This window comes from Dermacentor variabilis, chromosome 4 (genome assembly GCF_050947875.1).
Source record: "Dermacentor variabilis isolate Ectoservices chromosome 4, ASM5094787v1, whole genome shotgun sequence".
Lineage (NCBI taxonomy): Eukaryota > Metazoa > Arthropoda > Arachnida > Ixodida > Ixodidae > Dermacentor > Dermacentor variabilis.
Genome location: NC_134571.1, coordinates 134,733,251 through 134,756,518, shown reverse-complemented (window position 1 = coordinate 134,756,518; position 23,268 = coordinate 134,733,251).

The following is a 23,268-nucleotide window of genomic DNA, read 5'->3' as shown; positions in this document are numbered from 1 at the left end:
GAGTATGAGAGGCGAAGCTATCGTTCATATGTTTTTTTTTTGTTAACAAAGCTTTACTCATCGGAAAATTTTTTCCACTAGAATATCCTAGCCATATGGCTCGCCTCATTATTTACCCATCACGTGCCTTTCAAATATCCTTGAGCAGCCGTGCCAAACATCAGGGTACGCTACTTAATGATATTACCGCATTTGCTCTCGGGCGTGGTCATACTGTCGTAGTAATTGCATGAAGACATTAGTGCTTTTGCAGCAATTTCATGAATTATGCTAATTTTATAGGATGGAGACGAAAATAAGGCTGGATAATTAATGAAGTGGCACACTATGTCAGCTGAGCAAGCAAAAATAATAGAATTATCTGGAATGCGCGTAAGAATATGTAATACATTTAGGCAATGGAAAACGAAGGTACCAAGTCACGCAAAACTGAGGTAGAATTTGATATCGTTTTTATTGTGAACTCCCTAGACTATGAAGAAAGCTTTCAGACCGTCTGCTGTAAACAACGTTTGGAGAATTTTGAATGAGTTACGGTAGCATTCTTAGGGTACATCATACACTTTACGGAATCGCAAGATAAAGCAAGACGACATGGCAGCAACACTCGCCATTTCCATGGTTCCAGTGAGCCACATCAATAAGGGCCTCCTCCGTTGCAAGATTTGCGCTCGTTGGGCACCACGGCAACTGACGACGGACGGGAAAGAGTCGAGGAAGCGTATCTAACGAGCGAAAATCTTTTTGCAAAGCAGGAGCTCCTTAATGATGTGGTTCACTGAACCAACGGAAATCGCGAGTGTTGTTGCGATGTCGTGTTGCTTGATCCTTCTATTGCGCCGAATAAACTCATCCACCTGATCCTCATCAGAGGCCGTTGCGGGTCGCCCACTTTGGGGCTGATCCTAGAGATTCGATGCGGCTGGACTTTGGTGCTTCACAGTCTTTGTCCACCTCCGCTCGGTGCTGACGTTAACGCAAGCATCCCCATAAACTGCAGTCAGACGGCGATGAATGTTGATGGGCGCACAAACTTCCGCAGTCAGAAATTCATTTACATCCCACTGTTTCAACGGGACGCCATCATTGGATGCCATGGATTGCTCGATTACTCTGGAACGAGAAGAGATAGGAAGGTAAGGTGACATTCTATAGCTTGAATATCAGTGCATTAATGATGAAGAGTTCAAAATTTTTGCAGTACTACTAGCAAAGTAGTGGGCTTAGAGGAATTAGTTTCTGAATAGCCCTCGTATAATAAAGTAAATTTTTGGAGGAGTCCTGCGCCTTTCCTTCCGAGTACTATGGGTTTTAAAGTTATTTTTAATATTAGTCGAGATCTGACGACTATTTTCTGGCCAGTGACTCATTTCTAGAGCATATTAATGCGGAAAACTGACCCAATGTTCACCGCTGCCTTTGTATTCTTGAACGTACGTCGATCCAGTAGCACCAGACCGGCATTTGCATTTTGCTTTCGTGGCTTTCGGCTTGTTGTGCACTTGTATCGATCTGTAGCAAATGGGACTGATTGTATTTTACGGTCTTCCTCGCCTCACTTTAGTAATCCCGCAAGGTATGGATGAATTCATTTAAATGTGACTTCAGATTGCGCAGAAATGTTTACCTTCCTCTTACAGAGGATTTTTTTTAGCAACACCAAGTGTTTTGTAGGTTGCCTATGGCAGATAGCACAATTCTAACTCTTGATAAAATTACTCGAAGAGGCGGCCATATACGGGAAATAAAAATGTACGATTGAGTAATTAACGTAAATACACTAAATAAGCTTTTAATTAGTTACTTTACGCCACATATTTCAATCTACCAAATATAGCGGCTGAATTCGCAGGGCGTTCCGAGATTTAATTTTCAAGGTGTCCGTCGAAATGCATTGCTGTTCCAGTCACTTTTGTTCTTTATTGCATAAAACAGCGGTTTCTTAACAAGGTGACTGGAACACCAATACATTTCGAGGAACATTTTGAAGATTAATATCTTGGAACTGGTGCTGTCCAGATAATTCCTTCCAAGTGGATATGCCGTGCGAGCTCAGCGGCTAATTAATTAAGAAAAGTTTATTAGTGTAAATGCATTCACTATTCAGTTGTACATTTTGATTTCTCGTAGAAGCAATGCCCCCTAATCTAGTAATGTGGGTCAAGGGTTAGAATTGTGTTATCTGCCATAGACAGTGTTTTAACAATTTCGTGCGGCTAAAAAAAAAAGAAGGAAACGCCCTGTATCATGCTAGTATGGCACCTTCGGCAAGTTTGCACCTATTTGTTGGTGTCTTTTTAAAATATTTTTTTTAATGTGAACTACTCCTAATCACTCAACACATGTTCAAGAATTCATTATGCGTCGTGACTACCTATTGTCGCGGTATGTAGCTGCGGAATGTTTGGTACCAAGTTTTGTGGCACAAGCGCTTGCCCATATCCGGAGTAGAGCAGCTTTCAGAAGCCAACTTTTCGTCAAGCAAGCAGCATACATAGGCAAGTTAGAATTTGCGGCTGTTGCAGTTGATATGCCTTATACTTCACGGTTTCATACAGCATAATGTTTTTTTGTGGCAGGCAGCATTATAGACACTAAAAGATACGGCCAGTAAAAGCGCCCTTGAGTTCGCTCATTCACTGGCACCGATGAACCTGGCACAAAAAAATAACCCGTATTTCTCTCTCAGTAAAACAGCCTTGCTAAGAGATGTTCACTACAGTACTCTAATTTTTATTTTGTTGCTGACGCTTCACATAAACAAACATTTATGTAGCCGTTGCGTACTTCAGAGACAATGTTATACACAGCGCTGTACCGGTACATCGACATGTTCGAATTGAGCTCATGTATAAGCGGGCATAGTTCGGCCAAGCTTCAGCTGCCGGTTGCACCTGCTGTTGCTTTAGGAATGTGCGTTCACAATAAACAATAGTGCAATCTTTTATACAGAAACCCGAGATTCCGGAGCTATAGGAGACAACCAGCGCTATGGACGGTTTCACTCGCGCGATAACAGCAGCGAGAGAGCGGCCCCAAGGAACTTGCGGTCACGGGCCTCATCAGTCTGCTGCGCCAGAACACAGAGCGTGTTTTTAGGCTCCACTTTGCGCAAAGTATATTCTTAAGTTTTGAGATAAAAGACATGCGCATTACGCCTTAATACTAATACATAAAATTTGTCCTATAACTTGCGGTAATGTTGAATTGTAAAATTGTCGTTATGTAGAGAGGAAAAGTGTTGAAAGTCTGCGGGCTTAGATTTTAGCGCACTACTACTACTCGATACAGCGGCCAATGCCTTTCTTTCTCGCTAGATTTAGCGGGCAAAACCGGAAGTCGTCCAGGGCCTATGCTTGCAAAACAGTGAAAGGATCTGCAGCATCTGCGCACCAGCGATGAGATGTTGCTTCCTTATAAGCGGGCTCTATTTAGATGCCGCCTCAGGAAGGACAGACAACCTTTAACGTCTGTGTGTCGGACCTAAAAATTTGGAACAGCACAGGTTTGCTGGCTCGGCATCTTCTAAAGGAGGCTTGCACTTTAGATAATTAATACTTGTGTATCTCGAGAAATGTATCTTGTGCGTGGAAAACGCGTAATGTGAATCGTTTTTGAAGCAGTATTCAGGTTGGCATGCTGGTAAACCTGGGACATATTATTCCGCGATTGCGCTTGTTTTAGCGAGAAATTAAAACCACAGCAGTCTTCATGCACAGAAGTAAATTGCAGATTTAAAAATAGTCCTTACAACCCCTGCATGGAAGGCCCTGTGTTTAACGCAATGCATAGGTTCCTCAAAAATAAAGGAAACATTATTGAATGATTCGCATTGGCGTAGCGTACGGCTGGTTTTTTAAGACTTAGTAAAGGTTAGCTTAGAGGGCATATATGACCGAGTACTGCGCCATTTGCTACTGTCTATCGCCCTTGTTATTGTTAAAATTTCACTTGAAAGCTGGAAATTCTCCGCTTTGTTTATCTCGATGTATGACACTGAATTTGAGTCGTTCAGAATTGACGTAGTGAAATCTCTTTGTTCCTCTTTGACGGAAAATTTATAATTGCCTTTCGGCGTTGCCTTTCAGTCTATAGCTGTGTATTAGACGATGTCTATTCTGGACTACTTGACTACTGTCCGTTGCGCACCCTTGCCAATACCACTAGGACCGGCAGAAAGTTGCTGCGATGTAAAATGACGTGTGGTATTATATCGTCCACACAAAGGAAATGTGTGGCCCCTATGAGGCCACAGCACTGCTTCGGCTGTGTGAGAAGTTTCCTTATGTATACAACGGCCTGGATGCTCTCGTAGAGAAAACGCTTGCCAAAACATTTGCATTGCTCATGTGCGTTCAGTAGTGGCACACTTTCTGTCGCACTACTGACGTTATCCACGTGTGCCTGCTCAAAGCATCTTATCGTTTTGAAAAATCTTACATTTTGTTCGAAGCTGGTTGCTTTCCAGAGGGGAGAAAGATATACAGACTGCCGTTTGTGCGCTTCATCATTTTCACACGCACATGCACACACGTGTATATATATATATATATATATACACATATATATATATATATATATATATATATTTATATATATATATATATATATATATATATATATATATATATATATATATATATATATATATATATATATAGTGAAACACCATGATCGAGACGACGCTTTCTTCCAAAAAGGAAAAATGACGCCAACGCTAAAAACGAGCACGAGCCGATGATTGATGATGACTTCGTACAGATGAAGATGAAGTCCACATAAATGCTTCCACTAATTTCCCCTGTGAACGGAAGCGGCCAGCCTGGCCGCACATTAGACAGTGGAACGGAGATCAAAGGACTTTAGACGGGAAACGTGCACAATATTGGTTCCGCGGCAGCGTCGGTCAGTTGGGGCATCAACAGGTGTAACGCGATAGTTCACAGGCGAGGTCTGCTCTATGAGTTTGTAGGGGCCAATATATCGGTACTCAAGCTTCTCACATCAACCGGGTGTTCGTGCAGGTGTCCATAGGAGCACATCGTCACCAGGGTGGCAGGAAGCGACGCGGTGGGAGGCATCGTACAGATGTTTGCGATCTTCTTGGCTTGCTTCTGTGTTTATACGGCCGCGACGACGATTTTGGGCAAGACGAAGCACAAACTGCTCGCAAATGAGCGGTGAAGCGTTGACAGGGCCAGAGAAGAAAGAAACGTCGAGTGATGAGGTTCGGTGGCGGCCGTATACTAAGAAAAACGGAGAGTATCTCGTGGTCCGTTGAACAGACGTATTGTATGCAAATGTTACAAATGGGAGAATCACATCCCAGTTGCTATGTTCAGGTTGAATATACATGGATATCATGTCGCACAGCCCGCGATGAAATCGCTCTGTTAGGCCATTGGTTTGGGGGGGGGGTAGCTAGTCGTGGTCTTGTGCACGGTGTTGGACGCTTGCAGAACTTGATTAAGAGTGCTTGAAAGAAATGCCTTGCCTAGGTCGCTCAAAAGAACGTGATGCGCCCCGGGACGTAAGTGGATAGCCTGCAAGAAGAAGGCCGCTACTTCTGAGCTCCTGAACGTACTGAGGCTGTTTCAGCGTACCGGGTCAAGGGGTAAACATCAGTGACAATCCATCTGTTGCCGTCTGGAGTAGCTGGGAGTGGCCAGAAAAGGTCAATGGACGACGATAGGGAAGGGTTCTGCTGGGCAAGGAAGTGGTTTTAGCGTCCCGACCGGGGCAATAGTAGGTCGCTTACAGTGTCGGCAAAGCATGCCCGAGGCACCATACCTAGCTATGCTCGTGGAAAGACCTGGCCAAAAGAATCGGCTGTGTATGCGCTCGTGTGTTTTGCGGTAACCCAAGTGGCCTGTCGTAGGGTCATCGTGTGAGGCCTGAAGAACTGCAGTGTGAAGAGAGCGCGGTAGAACGGGAACCCATCGATGGCCTTCGGGTGAAAAATGTACCGGTAGAGCACGTCGTCTTCAAACTTGAACAATGTGAGCAGTTTCCGTACCCTGGCATTGCGTGGAGATGAAACACTGCTAAGGCGATTGATGATACGATGGCAATAAGAATCGGCGTGCTGGTGAGTGGAAAGCAGTGAAGAGTAGTTTGATGGAATCAAGGAGGAAACAGATGCAATAGACGATGCGTCCCCCGTGCGATGATGGTGGCAATGGACATTGTGAAAGAGCATCGGTATCTTGGTGTTTCCTTCAGGAGTTGTATATTGCATCGAAATCGTATGCTTGTAATTGGGATATTCAGCAGCCAAGGCGTCCAGACAAGTTTTTGATTGTCGACGACCAAAATAGGGCATGGTCACAACCGTGAAATGTCGACCGTGGAGGTATGGATGAAATTCTTGAATGGACCAGACAACAGCCAAACACTGTTGTTCGGTTACCGAGTACTTCTTTTCCGCGGAAGTCAGAACGCGGATTGCATATGCAACAACCTTTTCGGAAAATGTGTGGTCGCACTGCAGCAGTACGGCAGGATTTCCTTGACCACTAGCGTCAGTATGCAGTAATGTGGGCGCCTTTTCATCAAAATGACAAAGAACAGGTGGGGATGGTAGTGAGCACTTGAGTTCTTGGAACGCGGCTTCACACTGATCGTTCCAGTCGAAGGAACTGGAACTAGCAATGAGCTTGTGAAGGGGCGAGACAATACTGGCGAAGTTGCGAATAAAACGTCGAAAGTATGAGGCAAGTCCAAGGAAGCTGCGCAGTTATTTTGCACTAGGTGAGCGTGGAAAGTTGAGCACTGCGGAAATTTTGTCCGGATCAGGCTGGATGCCATCTTTGCTAACGAGATGACCCAGGGCTTTAATCTTTGTGCTAGCGAAAGTCGAAGAAAACACGACGATGTCGTCGAGGTGACATAGACAAGTTTTCCACTTGAGGCCGCGAGGAACAGTGTCGATCATTCTTTCAAATGTAGTGGTAGCATTGCATAGACCGAAATGCATTACGTTAAACTCGTAAAGACCGTGCGGAGTAGAAAAGGCGGTCTTTTCTTTGCCGGCTTTGTGCATAGGAATTTGCCACTATCCGGAGCGAAGATCAACGCTGGAAAAGTATTGCGCGCCTTGCAAAGAATCGAGGGCGTCATCGATACGGGGCATTGAGTATACATTCTTACGGGTGATCTTGCTGAGTGCGCGGTAGTCAACACAAAATTGTACCGATCCATCCTTCTTCTGCACTAAAACGACCGGTGATGACCAAGAACTGGCGGAGGGACGTATGATGATTCTTTTCAGCATATCGGCGACGTTCTCCTCGATAATTTTGCGTTCGGCCAAAGAGACTCGGTACGGATGATGGCGTACAATAGTCTGGCTATTGGTGTCCATACGATGGGAAGCAACGGAGGTCTGTCCGAGTGACGAAGTATTCATATCATATCATATCATATCATATGAAAGGAGGCCTGATGCTTCGTGAGCAATTTTAGAAACGCTTCACTCTGAGCAGCAGTAAGGTCAGGGCTTATTACAGAAGCAAAGGCAGATGAAGCAGAGTGGGCCTGTTTAGGTAGAGCTTGCGAGGCGGCCAGAGGAAGATGGGAGATTGGTTGGGTGTCCACATAACAGGTCACTGCAGTCTTGAGGTAGGAGGTTTGTCTCAGTGGTCGTGTTTAAAGCGACAATTATTGCAGAGCTTTCTTTGAACCGCCCAAGGCAAGAAGCGAAGACAATCCCACGAGCAAGACAGCGGCTGTAAGGAGGGATTAACACGTCGCCATTGGTGATGTCCGTAGAAGAGAGAGTTATGATTTGCTCCTGGCTGGGAGGCAGTACAGAATCGGCAGCAGCGGCAAAATGCAGTCGTGGTTCATCGGCACTCCCGCTGCAATGAACTGTCTTGGTTATATGGACTACACGTTGACGGTAAGAGATTAAAGCGGACGCTGATGAGAGGAAGTCCACGTTTACGTCAACGTTTACTATAGAACGTGGCCCAATATTATTTACAAGACCTGCGCTGGAAATGAAGTTATTTGTTCAATAAGACAACGGATGGGGCGCTTGATGCAGGTTTATCGGAGCTTTAAGATTTCTACAGGCTTTAGAATTTCTCGGGCAGTTTTATCAGTTTTCTCTCGCGATAATTTTTAATCTTCTTCCCCTTCTCTTTTCCATTTCCCTCTGCAGGGTAGTGAAGTGCGCTTAGTCCTGGTTAACCTCCCTGCATTTCATTTATCCTTTCCTCTCTATCTCACTCACGATCGTGGTTTTTAAACTGTGGCACGCAGCCACACTGGCTACTGAAGGTTAAATCGTTCTCTTTACGAATTAAGAGGGTGCTAACTATAGGACACTAACAGTTGGTTGTCTCGGGCTTAATACGCACAGCTCACACGGGCTGAGCGATACAATTCTAAGTCTAAGTGCCCTATGAAGTAATTATTATTTTTATATATTAAAAAACTGCGTCAGAAAGACGTAGACGAGCAAAGAAACGACAAGCACAGGCGCTGACTCGCAACACACCAGCTCGCCCGGCTGTCAGTTTTGATGAAGCCAATCTGTCGCACCTTATGCCGCACAACGAAATTTTCGTGGCTTCGCGACTTACCTTGTGATGTTTGTAATGTCCTCGATGTGTTAAAGGTAATCCTCAAACCTTTAGCTTTGACAAACTGAAGTGATGAAAACGATAGATTAAGAATATTTCTAAGCCGCTGCACCACGAGCATTTACGCCAAAAAAATGTCGTAAAATACCACCAACAGTCGCTGAAGTTTGTTCACCCCGTAGCGAAGACTCAGGGGCCTTTTGTCATTTTAGAATAAATTCCAGCACCCATAGGAGCCTGCGATTTAGTACAAATATGTGTTAAGAACGCTGAAATAATTTATCTTTAAAATAAAGAAAGTGGGCTTTCGGTTAGTTTTGGTACTCGTGTCCTTATGGAAATGTTTCATGTATGTCTGATATTTCCGTTTGTGTTGAAGTCATTAGAAAGTTCTTGTAGTCCTTCGTTAAGTTTTTTCTGGATGCCTGACCTGTTTCAAAAGTAAATTGTTCACGGTGTTTGTGGATGAAGCGCGATGTGCGAATTTCTGTTGCGTTTCTTACGTGCTCCTAATTAGTGAACATAATTCCGTTCTCGGGATTGATGAAGTTCCTTGTAAATATAGCTTGTTGGACAGAAAATCGCAAATTTTGCTATTGATTTAAATACGCTTTGAAATACAGCTAGTGGGAAACAGCACTGTAGAACAATAGAGATCGCATTGGGAAGCGTTCCGCGAGGATTGGAACTTCTGACCTTTGTGGAAACGGGAAAGTGTAAAGTGTTGTTTTCTCGCATAGTTGTCTTTCTCGCATGGCACCCCTCGTCTCTTGGAATCCGGCTTCCGGGCATAGCACGTGTGGAGGCAGAGGTCAGTGTAGTTGAACTCTATTAAAGAAAAAAAAAGAGAAAGAAGGGGCGAGGTGTTCCAGTGCCATAGCGGCACATAACGGTGTGGTTAGTCGGGCTCCAAAGAAGCTTGTGTCTTCCTTGGCTTGGGGACGGCGCTGCGTTTGGGACAACCGCGTGCTCGTTGTTACGCTTCGTAGCGCCATTGCGACGACGACTTCGGAGCGTGATTCCGGGGTGCACGAACTCGATGGCTCAAACGCACCTCAGTTCACGAGACTGCTCCCATAAGTGACGGGGCGTGTGGGTAATCTAGCAGGCGCAAACATTGCTCGCTCAATACCTTTTTTTTTTTTGCGTGGTGAGACGAACTGTCTCGATTTCTCAGCGTGTTCCATCGGCAGGTTACACTCGTTGTATATCGACTAGCAATAAATGCCGATAGACGCCCCACAACCTATCGATCACAAGCCCAACTAACCTTACTAAGTCCCACTATGCCAGCCAATATATCGCGAAATGAAAACACGTGTAGAGCTGCGCTCAAATTTCGCATTAGAGAGTATCGTAATCATCAGTCAATGTTTGTGTCGCATGATGTTTTAACCAGTGGTTTGGACTCTGTTAACGTAGGAAGTATCATTAAAGAGGGTGTGAATATGACGTACAGGGGTTGTAGGACGCGGCCAATCATAAATAACTTGGTGAGAGCCCGTATCCATGTACAGGTCCCTGTGTCTCATGGCTATCATGTCGCTCCGTTGCCTTTCAGTGTGTTGCCATAAGAAGTAGCGCAGTGCGTGGTTGCGGCTTTTAGCTTATGCGAACGACGCGGCTATTTTCTGGGCAGATCGGGACACCACCACGGAAGTGCTAAATCGATCAAAACGTTCTCGTAAGGCTTGTGGCCCTTCTGGAAACTGGAGAAAATGTCCGACGTGTCGGCGTGGATGTTGGCCTTCCACTGCAAACATATTCACCTGCATGTTGGGGGGCCTATACTCCCGTAAAATATTTGGCCGTTTAAGAGGAATGTTATCGCGATAGAGAACCTCTGCGGAGACGCCAAGTAACAGAGCTATTTTAGAATGTATAAGTTTTGGAGCTGAAATTTTTAGGCGATTTCTTATGCTACCGCGTTCTACCACATCCTGAATTTCTGGTTACTTTCTATTTTCTTGCAATATAGATATTTTTTTATTGCTGGCTTGATGGTCTCTCTGCGTTATTTTTTTTTACCAGAGATTGTTATGAATCACCGGACGTCAGAATACACAAATAGGAATACAGGACGTTAGACTCCTCGTAAAAAAAAAAAAAAAAAAAAAAAAAACGCAACTTAAATTTGTTATATATGTGGAATGGGGCTATAAGAAAGTTGTTTTTATTCATGAAACATTCTCTTTCCGCCACCTAATAATTTACATACGTGCAGTCTTTATTTCAATGCAAATTACACATGTTATCGAGAAAAATAAACGATACTATTATTGGTAGGCCTCGCTTTGCAGTAAATGCAAAAAAAACAAAAAAAACATTGCATGTAATATATACACGTTTCATTATGCGCGTATTTGCTCCTGTTTAATTTTTAGTTCGCTTCAATTTGACGTTCAGTTCAATTCAACTTGACGCTGCTTGTTATTTCGTTGTACGAAAAGTGCTTTTGTTAAACTAATGCCTTTTTTTTTATTGTTTTGAAACAGGCTTGTTTTGAGTTTCGGTAACCGTGATCCCCCTTACCCTATTCCTCCCTAGAGGCCTTTAAGGTTTCCTTATATAAAGTAAAATAGAAATAAAAAATGTCCTCCGCGTATGTAAAAAAATTTTTTTCTTCTAAAGAACAGGCGTCCGCATTTTGTGCGGCGTAGTTATATTTCTGGCGTGGTAATAGAAAAAGAGAGGACACGCAATTTCTCGTCACGACAGCAGCCTTCGGTAAAAATTCATGGTGGACATTGCTGGTGGAAACTTGCTAGAAGAGCACTTCGGTGCAGCACTGCAGACCAAAGAGGCATCTGCCCCTCGCGCTGACAAAGCGATCGCATTTGCGTCGGCAGGTTCCGCCAGCTGCGTAGCAGGTGTTCATGGATCCTGCATGGTGCAAAGAAATTCGAGACATTGTGAAGTAATGCTTATGTTCCCATTTACGAAGCATCTATGAAAGATTAGCGACTAGTCAAGGAATTCGTAAATGAAAAGCAGTTCGGCAACGGACTTGGCGACAGTTTGTCAAGTGTAAAACCCGTGCTGAATCTAGCGCAATAAAACGTTTCGTGGAGTTCTTGAAACAAACGTTTTGCACATCAAACCAAGAAGCCAATACGCAGCCGTGCAGTGGTCTATTTCTGCAACAGTATACACACGTTCTTTAAAAGAAAAGATAAAAAGCTTACGCCGTGTATTGCAACATGCGGCACATATTTTTCGCAAGTTATTTTATTTATTCAAGTGAGAGTTATACTGTAAACGCTTTGAAACCGTTAGTTTGTGTGCGTCTCGTAAAGCAAGTATAGCCGCACCTGCCTGTGTCGCCCCGCCTGCCTCGCAGGACACTTCGACCCCACGAGGCAGCCGTATACAGGCCATAAGCTGTCGTACACATTGTAGTGACGGGTGATGGCGGACAGGCAAGCACGTTAGCGTAGAGGAAGGTAAACATGTTCATTGAGTTAGCAATATCTCCGAAAGAAAAAAAAAAAGGAAGAAAACTAGAACTCAACGGGAATAGGGACAATGCTAGGAGCGAAATCAGTGATAGTTTGAATCAAGCCGGCTTACACCAGTGTGCCCGATAACTATACATGCGTCTTCCGAACGGACCTTCTCCAGTTGCGCTTTTCCAGGTGGGTTTTTCAGCACCGCCCTTCGAGTTGTGAGACGACGGCCGCTGTGCGAGTATTCGCGGACGAAAGCAAGCACGACGCGATGCCATAGAATGCGTGACTAAGCATTCAGGAATCAGTGTTTATATTTTCTGGTGCTATCATTCCTTCTGTTAGGAAAGCAACGATGCTGCTGCAGGACGTATGAGTGCCGTGGGCATGGACTGGTGACCTTACCTGACGTACAACCAGCCGCAAAAGTCTACGGGGCACGACTTTCACGAGAAATGCGGATTTCTGCCATGATAAGGCGTAGCGCTTCTAAGTTAACGGATCACAGCTAAGTTCGCAAGAATTGCTACGGATCAAAGCTTTTAATTAGAGGCTGCATGCACAGGCTTCGCGGAAATTTGGCTCTTTCGCAAATCCCGCCTCTCGTAAACGTTTGCGGGGGACCGTAGCACACAACAAACGAGGACAATAAGAAGAAGCTGAAAGTTGGACGATAAGTGTGGCCTTACGTCCTCCCCTTGCCCTCGTGTATTGTTCGCATCCTCTACCAGACGAAGCAGGCAATGGGCCACGTCAACACAGCCTGATCACGGCAGTCTTCTAAACAGTGCTCGGCCACTGTAGCTTTCGAAGAAGTAATGGGAGCACGTAGCGGACAAAATAAATGTATTTGCGCACAAACCTTCACCAAAATTTAAACAACAGTGGCCGGAATCTGGACAGGGAAGTGAGACGTACAAGTATTGTTCCATTCCTTGACGCTGTCTTTGTATTTCGAAATGATGTACCAACTAGCCTAACAGCAAACTCTCCTAACCAACTTACTCGCACGCTCACCGCGACTAAAAGAACACACGCGGTCGCAACCGTCGAGCTGGTCGAGCCGCGCCTGCTACACATTGTACCTCGACTTGTGTTTTTGGCGGCAGTTGCTAGAGGCACCTTCCCGACGGGGAAAAGCTTCAAGGCCTTCAACGGTGAGACAGACTCATCGATTCAGTTTCTGGTTGTGGTGGCGACTCTGCATAGCGGGGCGAGACTACAACCAGCACCTAGACTATCTTTGTCCTGCAAACCTCTTGTGAGGTATCATTGATCCTACCGTGAGGCGCACGTAGCGGTTCCGTTCTCAGGAGTGGCGAGCCAACATGCACGAGAACATTGCGCGATTCTGCAACCACCGACGCGACGCTCGTTGTCTTTCCCTGCATTTGTGTAGAATAGCCACACCCGTGTGTTGATCCCAGTACGTTTCATTGCCAGGCGCGGCGAGTCGAAATACCGAGAAACATTTACGGCGAAGTGAAGAAATTCCTTCCTCCAGATTATCGCGCCATGAATGGCACCTCGTCGACTGAACGGAGAGGAGCAGTTTGCACGGAGAAGCCGACGAGCGGCGCCGGAAAAACAAGGGACTGCGCCGACTTCTTGAAGACACTGCGACAAGAATTACCTTGCTCATTGACCCTTGCCACGCGCAAGCCACCATTTAAAATCTTTAAGGTAACTGCTAGTTCAGACTGTCTGTAGATACTCCAGAAATCCGCAATTTGTAAATATCTTGCAAATATATATCTTCCCCCTACGATGAAGGTCGCCTTGTCGTCCAGCGAAATCGTATGAAGATATGAATGTTTATCTCCTGTTAGCTGGAAACAGCTCTGAGGGACGATAGCTGGTTACGAGGGGCAATCTTTAGGCACATGAAAATGCAGCTTCTGCGTCAACATTATAGTCATACAGTAACACAATGACAAGTAATAATGACAAGTAGTAATTTTGCCACGTATTCTTGTTCCTTTTTTTATCGCTTCATGTAGTGTGAGGCAAAGATGCTTGTTTGTACCTACAGTTACCTTGAAAACGACACATTTACCTTTGATAGTAACGTGCGTAGGAGATTCTAGAGCACCGTCTTACGTTATCCGCAACAAATGAGAAGAAAGGGGGTTAACCGAGGGAACCGATTTTTATTAGTCATATCATAAGAAGCCAACAAACACTGACACCAAGGACAACATAGAAGAAATTACTTGTGCTTAATAAATGAAATAAAGAAACGACGAAATAATGGAAATGAAAATGGATGAAAAAAACAACTTGCCGCAGGTGGGGAACGATCCCACAGCCTTCTCACAACCTTCTCACAGCCTTCTCAGCAACAGGACAGTTTGCAAATAGTTTTCTGCGAAGCGTGAAATGTCAAGTGCTGTGTGTTTTCTCCTCAAATGCACTATTTTCAAAGCTCCAGACTATTAGATTCGCCATATTATAGTACTGTTACGAGACGTGTGCGTATGAACGAGCCGACTTTGCAGCAGCACCTCACAGCGGGAAGAAGACGAGAGAGTAGAAGACGCTGAACGAGTTGTTGGTCGGCCATGCTGTTTAGAAAGGCTTGTAGTATGTTGTAAATGGATTATATTATCCTTTTGCCTGCATGTGAGCACCGTGACAATAGATATAAGGGGGGCATTAAAATATTGTTTCTGATTGCTCGGCTATTTTGTACAGATGCAATGGTACACACTGCACGAGAAGACGGGAAAGGTAAGAATGAAAAGAGAGCAGCGGGGACTTGAATGTTAATTTATTGAAACATAAAAAAAGAGCTTTAACTTGTACACATCTAAAACGTCATGTTATTGCCTAGACTGCGGGTCTCGGCGAGCTTAATGCCGATAGTGTGGATGCGCTCCAGATTTAACGAACACAATAATTGTGTCAAGAGTGAGAAGATTCATAGAGAGTAGTGCCATAGAAACATTTCCTACCAGTAAAAAGGGGAGATGTGTTTTAGCTACCTTTCACTTAAGCTTTCAGACAGGGAACAAGCTTATTCGTTGTCCACTATAACTCAAGAATGTGAACCATGATGCTGCTTACGTGCACTTGTATGTTTGTAGGCGCGATAATAACATGACACTCTGGTCGTGTATTATTAAAGCTTTTTATCGAGGTTTTCCAATATGCTCAGCTGTAAGTTTGGGCTTGTCAGTTCTCATTCTTACCCTCTGTGCCGTCTCGTCGATCAGTTTGTATCATTGTATAGTATATGATGTAACAAATCCCGCACCTATGTTCAACAGCTCACTAAGGGATTGCTGCACACATCTCAAAGGATTTGCCATGATGAGCTTGAGATGGTGCCAGGGCTTTAGGTGCCAGCGTTCGGCACGGTGTGCAGAGCCTAAATATTCACCGATGATAATAAATTCCTAGCCCAACCCGAGGATAGGCACGAATAACAAAGGGTACCATGTGAGTGCTATAGATAGCGCTCAAAAGAGAACGTGATCAGCTACAGCACGCATACAGCAAATAAAACATACTTAGAATACTTTGATTATCGCACAGGTGCTTTCTCTTTGTGATAAAGAAATTTTAAATGTACTTTTAGAGTCAGAAAGCCTGAGAACAAAATTCATACCTTCACTGACCTACAATTGTGGAGCAATGTTGTAGAGGTAAGTAAAAAGAAATATATAAAGGGCTGGCTTACGGAGATTGCAGCAAACGGATCCGATTCCGCATCCACTTGCAAATACCCAATAGCCTGGGGCGCAGCGATACCAGGGAACGCAAGCATAACCCCTAGACTGGCAGGAGTAAGACGCTCTCTGAGCTGCGGAAAAATAGAAAAAAAAACAGTTTTCTCTAAGCATGCTCGAGAATTAATAAACACGCCAATTTCGCTTACTGTCATTACGTAAACTTACTTAGTTGCTGTCGTATTATCAGAATATATTTTATATGTACCTTTATTTCCTGAGCGCAAAGTGACAGCAGGCTGCTTACACACAACCATAGAGCGACCAACTCACTTAAGAGCCGACTCACTCAGACCCACAGAGAATCAAACCGAAGCGTGAGCCTGAGTTTCAATAAGCCTGGCTGAGTACAATTTTGGTGAGTGAGTGCGAGTTACCCTTAAGCAAAAATTTTATTTTGTGACTGAGTCTCAGGGAATTCCGTTTTCGTAAACAACCCATACGCACATGTTCCTGACAAGCGAGCGTTTTAGTTGCAGCTACCTTTTTCGTACGTGGATTGTCTTGCTTTGTCGGAATTCTTTCGCGCTTGCGCTGGACGTGCTTAAATCATATGAGATCGTAATCAAATATTGTAATTTCATAACACCACAGCCGATGCACTCAAGCCGCAGCTGTTATCTTGAGCGAGCGTTATCGATTCGTACAGTTACAAACGAGAAGTACTTTTATAACCTCCAAACGCGAGAAAAGCAGAACTATAGGTACATTCCACAGAAGTTTTTCAAACTGTACCTCAAGGCACTTACGAGCCACCTTTTTCAAAGCGCCGGTATGAATAGAAGGCACAAGCTTAAAATTTCGGGCACATATTTTACGACTGCCAACTGTCAACTTAGCTTCGCAATAATTAGTGCATAAAAAGAAGAAACAATACGAAACGCACATGTATATCCTGAAGAACGCATTTTGGAGTTACAGAGGTGCAGGAACCAGTACGGTAGCTAGCTGGGCAAGTCGGTACATCTGCAGTATTATTACTTATAGCATGCACTACAACAGAGAGAGAGAGAGAGAAAGAGAAACAAAGAAAGGCAAAGGAAAGACAGGAAGGTTAACCAGAGATTATCTCCGGTTGGCTACCCTGTACTGGAGGAGGGGCAAGGGGATGCGATAGGTGAGAGAGAGAAGGATAAAACACACACACACACACACACACACACACACACACACACACACACACACACACACACACACACACACACACACACACACACACACACACACACACACACACACACACACACACACACACACACACACACACACACACACACACACACACACACACGCACACACGCACACACACACACGCACGTACGTACACACGAACTGCTTCTGTGGGCACTGTCACACAGCCCGCAAAGGCGCTCCTAGTGTTACGCAGTGTCACCATACATGGGCTGGGGTGCATTTGTCAGGCATTCTCAGATCATGAACAGCAGGTTGCCATTATCCCTCAAGAGAAAAGTGTGTAATAGCTGTATCTTACCAGTACTCACCTACGGGGCAGAAACCTGGAGGCTTACGAAAAGGGTTCTACTTAAATTGAGGACGACGCAACGAGCTATGGAAAGAAGAATGATGGGTGTAACGTTAAGGGATAAGAAAAGAGCAGATTGGGTGAGGGAACAAACGCGAGTTAATGACATCTTAGTTGAAATCAAGAGAAAGAAATGGGCATGGGCAGGACATGTAATGAGGAGGGAAGATAACCAGTGGTCATTAAGGGTAACGGACTGGATTCCAAGGGAAGGGACGCGTAGCGGGTGCGGCAGAAAGTTAGGTGGGCGGATGAGATTAAGAAGTTTGCAGGGACGACATGGCCACAATTAGTACATGACCGGGGTTGTTGGAGAAGTATGGGCGAGGCCTTTGCCCTGCAGTGGGCGTATCCAGGCTGATGATGATGATGATGATGACCATACAATCCTACGTCATACAGTGTACAGTCACAATTTCTCAGAAAGTCCCGTGTCATTTAAGTACCGTAGCAGCGCCTTCATAGCGGATCGCGCTGATGTTCGCGTAGGCCAGTTTCCAAGGATCTTGTTTTTTGTCTTTGGGCGCTTGTCAAGTTTGTCTAGGGTGGCTGAGAGAAATTCTCTTTCCGGGTTGAAATGAGAGCACTGACAAAGAAGGCGCGCGATTGTTTCATTGCACCCGCAGAAGGCCCAAAGTGAGCTGTTGGCCATTCCGATAAGAAAAGAGTATGGATTTGAAAATGCTACTCCAAGCCATAGACGGACTAGAAGGGTGCAGTCACGTCGTGGAAGCTCGGGCGGAATACGGAGCTGTAAATTAGGGTTCAGGGTATGAAGGCGTGCACTTGTGAACTCGGACGAATTCCATTGAATTAATGTCAGGTCACTCGCAAGTCCGGAAGGGTTTTTCGCTGCGTCGGCTCTTGAAAGAGGAATGGCAGCGCAGTTGACGCCGTCATGGGCAGATCGGGCACCTACGTCTGCTCGATCATGGCCATGTATGCCACAGTGCCTAGTCAACCATTGATATATCATATCGTGTCGTTCGTCAACTATGCGATGGTGGACTTCTCTGATCTCTGCGACGAGCTGCTCTTGTGATCCATGGCGCAGTGTTGAGAGTACACTCTGTAGGGCTGCCTTGGAATCACAGAAGACTGACCATGCATGGGGTGGTTCCTCCTGAATGAAATGAAGAGCCGCACGCAGGGCTACCGGTTCAACAGCTGTCGTTGATGATACATGTGACGTTTTAGGGGTATTTTGACGGATCTTGTTGGTATCACCACAGCAGCAGATGAACTTGCAGGTTTGACTGAGCCATCGATATAAACGTGTACGCGGCCACTGTACACCTCATGTAAAAGTTCTAATGTGGCCTGCCTCAGCGCAAACGACGGAATATTAGCTTTCTTCAAGATTCCTGGGATGGTGAGGCGTATTTCAGGTCTGTGCAGGCGCCATAAAGGACAGGATGGTTTTGCTGCAGGCATGTATTTTGATGGCAATGAGGTACGATTGGCAGCAATTATACGACTTAAAGTTACGTGTGGCCTTCTTGCGGGTAGATCGCCAAGATGGTGAGAACGTAGTCGGGCAACGTGCCGAATATGCGCCCTGAGAGCGTCGGTTGTCAAGTACGTTGATATTGGGTGATCTCGAGCTATTACGATCGCTGCCGCTGTAGAAACACATCTCGGAACACCGAGACACGTCCTCAAGGCTAGAGCTTGTAGTCCCTGGAGTACATGCAGGTTTGTTTTGCACGTGTTACCAAACACAGGGAGACTGTATCTTGCAAAACCGAGGAACAAGGCGTTATAAAGCTGCAGCATTGACCGCAGCATTGACTGCAGCATTGATCCTCGGTCATCATAAAGAAATGCCTGCCGGTCAAATAACTGCAGAGCCTCTGAAAAGTGCGGCCACCGATTCCAGCTTCAATCAGAGCCTCTACAATGGCATAATGTGCTATATTATCATAGGTGCCTTTTATGTGAAGGAATAATGCCGCAGTGAGTCGTTTCAGACGTTTTTGATGTTGAACAAACGTGACCAAATCGACTACATTATCTATGGATGTGCGTCCACGCCGGAAGCGTTGTAATTTTCCAGGTACCGTTTCAGGCGCGTCAAAATCACTCTTTCCATTATTTTCCCTATGCAACTGGCCAGAGCGATGGGGCGGTACGATGACAAATCTAACGGTGATTTACCAGGTTTGAGAAGTGGAACTAAGTGGCTGCATTTCCATTCACGTGGAACCAAACCGTTGCGCCAAGACTCGTTGTAATGGTTTAGCAGCATGAGTCGTGCTCTCTGCCCAAAATTGGCGAGCACCGTATAGGTAACGCCACGCGACCCAGGTGACGAAGAACGCACCTGCAAGTCGCCAGAGCGGCTTCAAGATCTTCCACCGAAAACATTACATCCATGCGAGAATCCCGTGGCAAAGGAGTGGCACATGGTGTAAGTGTGCGTTGTAGCTGCAAGCTGGCAAGTCTTGAGCAAATTCTTCAGCAATGTCGATTTCGCTGCGACCTTGGTGCAAAGCGAGGGATTTGAAAGGAACACGCTGTCGGGTTGACACACGAAGTCTACGCACGGTTCTCCATATCTGAGATAATCGCTCACGCGGATCCGACGACTCACACAAAGGTTTCCATCTTTGAGATTGTAGTGCATCAATGCGGCGTTGAATCTTCTTTTGCATCCGCCTTGCCTCTCTGAGATCATGGATGGATTTAGTTCTCCTGTATCTTCTTTCAGCCCGCCGGCGAATTGCTCGTAGTCGCTGCAGTTTGACTTCAAACTCTTCATATTTCGGGAAAGGCTGAAAACCACGCGTAGCCTCTTGCATGGCTTTTTGAATTTCGTGTTCCAGACTTGAATGGCTCCTTGCTGACATACTTCCTCCATGTGCGACCAAAACGCCGACCAGTCAATTCGCCGGAGGGTCGTGGAGGAGCATTTAGATAGTCCCTTGATCTTCAGGTACGTCGGAATGTGGTCGCTTCGATGTGATTCGATGTCTGGAAACCATTGCACGTTTCTTTCAAGACGCCGAGAAACCAGGGTCAAGTCTAGGCAGCTGCTGTATGCAAGCCGGCGTAAATATGTCGGACTACCATCGTTGAGGCAGTAAAGGTCGTGCTGTGTGGCGAAGGATGCTTGTCTCTTTCCCCTGGAGTCCATCATCAAACACCCCCAAAGCGGATGGTGAGAGTAAAAATTTCCGGCGAGAAGTCCCGAATAACATTGCCTCATGCGAGGAGTGGCCGCCGTTTCCAAGGCTAGACAAACCAGCGGAGCAGCAAGATGTAGCACGCTCGCCAAATTATGCTTCAGCTTCTGGCAGCAGCGCAGAAGACGACAAACAAGTTGTCACCATGATCCGGGTCCTTATGAACACGCTACGAGTACTACTGACTGCCATACACACTCCGGCGGCTCGAGGTGCACTTGAAATACTGAATGCTCTGAATCCGGTACTGTCCGGTCTTGAGAAGCACCATGGCTGCTTCTCAGCGCTACTTCCTTAAAGAATTCAAGGAAGCGTTCCTATTCCAGTGGAATGCCAGAGGCCTTAAATCCCGCATTTCGGACTTTCGTCCATTTGTTTTCAAGCACAAATCTCCAATCATGGTCATTTGTGAGCCAAACATTGAGAGCGCCTTCCGCCTATCAGAATATGAAGCTTTCATGTCTGCCACCTATACCGACCGCAGCAAAGTCATCGTCTACGTTAGATGCGATTTCACTTATCTTTTACACCCAGTGGCAGCTGATGACGACAATCAGTACGTATGTTTGACTATAAAATGCAAGAACGTTTCACTCACGCTGGTAGGTGCCTATATTTCACCTTCGAGTCGATTTGACAACACAAGACTAAGTACAATTTCAGCAACGACACCTGGGCCATGGATTCTTACCGGCGATTTCAATGCGCATCACCCGCTATGGGGAAGCTTGAAGATGGATTGTCGAGGAAGACGTGTACTATCCTTCGCGTCGGACCATGAACTCTGCTGCCTAAATGATGGCAGTCCCACTTTTCTGCGGGGATTGACATACAGTAGCTCCCTGGACTTAACTTTTGTTTCAAGATGCCTCAGTGCCAGTGTGAAATGGTTTCCGGACAACGAAACACATGGTAGTGACCATGTTCCAACGTACGTTAAAATCGATGGCATACGCAAGTCACACTCTACCACAGTTCTTCAACGCATCGACTGGCCTAAATACAAGTTACTCATGGAGAAGAATTGCCAAAATATCCAACAATGTCCACCTGGCAACATCGAGGAGCTCATTAACGACGCTGCTCGAGAAGCCACAAGAGTTTTTAGGCCTATTCCTAAACTTTCTGAATTCGAAGCAGAATTGGAGCGGCTTCGAGCAATTCGCCGTCGCGCGGAACGGAGGTACAGGCGCACCAAGTCCATCTACGACCTAAGGGAGGCGAGACGCATACAGAAGATTCAACGTCGGATCAGCTCCCTGCAGTCTGTAAGATGGAAGACTTTTTGAGATTCCCTTGATCCACATAAACCTCTATCACATATATGGAGAACGGTGCGCGGTCTCCGAACATCACCACAACAACGCCACCCCTTCAAATGCCTGGTTCTCAGTCAAGGTCACCGAGAGATCGACGTAGCGGAGGATTTCTGTTTAAGTGTAGCGGGTCTACCATCCTCGTTTCCCGTACATGACCCCCTTGAAATCCATCGTGAAAGAATGATGCATTATAAAAGATATGCAAGATGGTAAAATTACCTGGAGCACTACTACCTCGCCAGAGCCCTTGAAACACAAGGGCCTGGAGGCATGCTCTATACATTATGACTATCACAGCGGCATCCTCTCAAGAGAGGAAGCGCTACGATTGTATGGAACTAATAACGTGTAGGAGAACATCTCTGAGGAAACCTAGGACTGTGTTAGTATTAAAAAGCGGTTCTGGACCGAGAAACATTACAGGATGAAGAGGAATGTGTTGACGGTATGCTAAGGCAAAATGTCTCCTTCTCTCAGATTCGGCTTTCCGACACTCCAGGAGGACGTGGAGCACGGTCAGCCTCTCCCCGCATCTGCCACAGGTTGGAGGGTCGTTTCCGGTGAGTAAAAAGTTATGTGTGCCAAATGTGTGTCCTATTCTTAGACGACAAAATAGGACATCTGTCCGGCGTGATTTTGTTACAGGAGGCCAGAAACCTAATTGTGGCTTTAATACATGCAGCTTATTATTTGTTTCCAGGTCCCACAAGCGTTGCCAGTAGTTTCGCAGTTTCCTGTGCAAGAAGGGCCTCAGATCTGTGACAGGGACTGCAGCAGTAGGATGAACAGAATACGATGCAATTGATGTGGCCATCTGGTCCGCGAGAACGTTACCTTCGATGCCCCTATGACCCGGCACACAGCATATTATGACATGCTGGTTACATATATATGCTTTACGTAGGACGGAATATAGTTCATTGATTACTGGATTTTTGTGCTCACAAAATGACATCAAAGCCTTCACAGCGCTTAGGGAGTCCGTATATATAACAGATTTTTTGAGTTTTGTTTTCCTTATATGCTTTACAGCCGACAGTAGTGCGTAGGCCTCAGCCGTAAAGATGCTTGTTTCCGGATGCAGTACATCGGATTCTGAGAAGGATGGGCCCACGGCTGCATAGGACACCCCCTCGAATGACTTCGATGCGTCTGTGTAGAACTCCATGCAGGAGTGTTTGTATTGGAGTTCCCGGAAATGCATTTGGATTTCAATCTCTGGAGCGTGTTTTGTAACTTGCATGAAAGATATATCGCATTGTATCATCTGCCACTCCCAAGGTGGTAGCAGCTTATCTGGAGGCATTAGGCGATGTTTGAGGATTGGGACATCCATTTCAATACTAAGCTCCCTCACACGAAGTGAGAAGGGCTGTCTTGCAGAGGAACGATTACGAAAGAGTGTACCATATGTCATATCGTTAAGGGTATTAAAACACGGATGTTCAGGATTAGA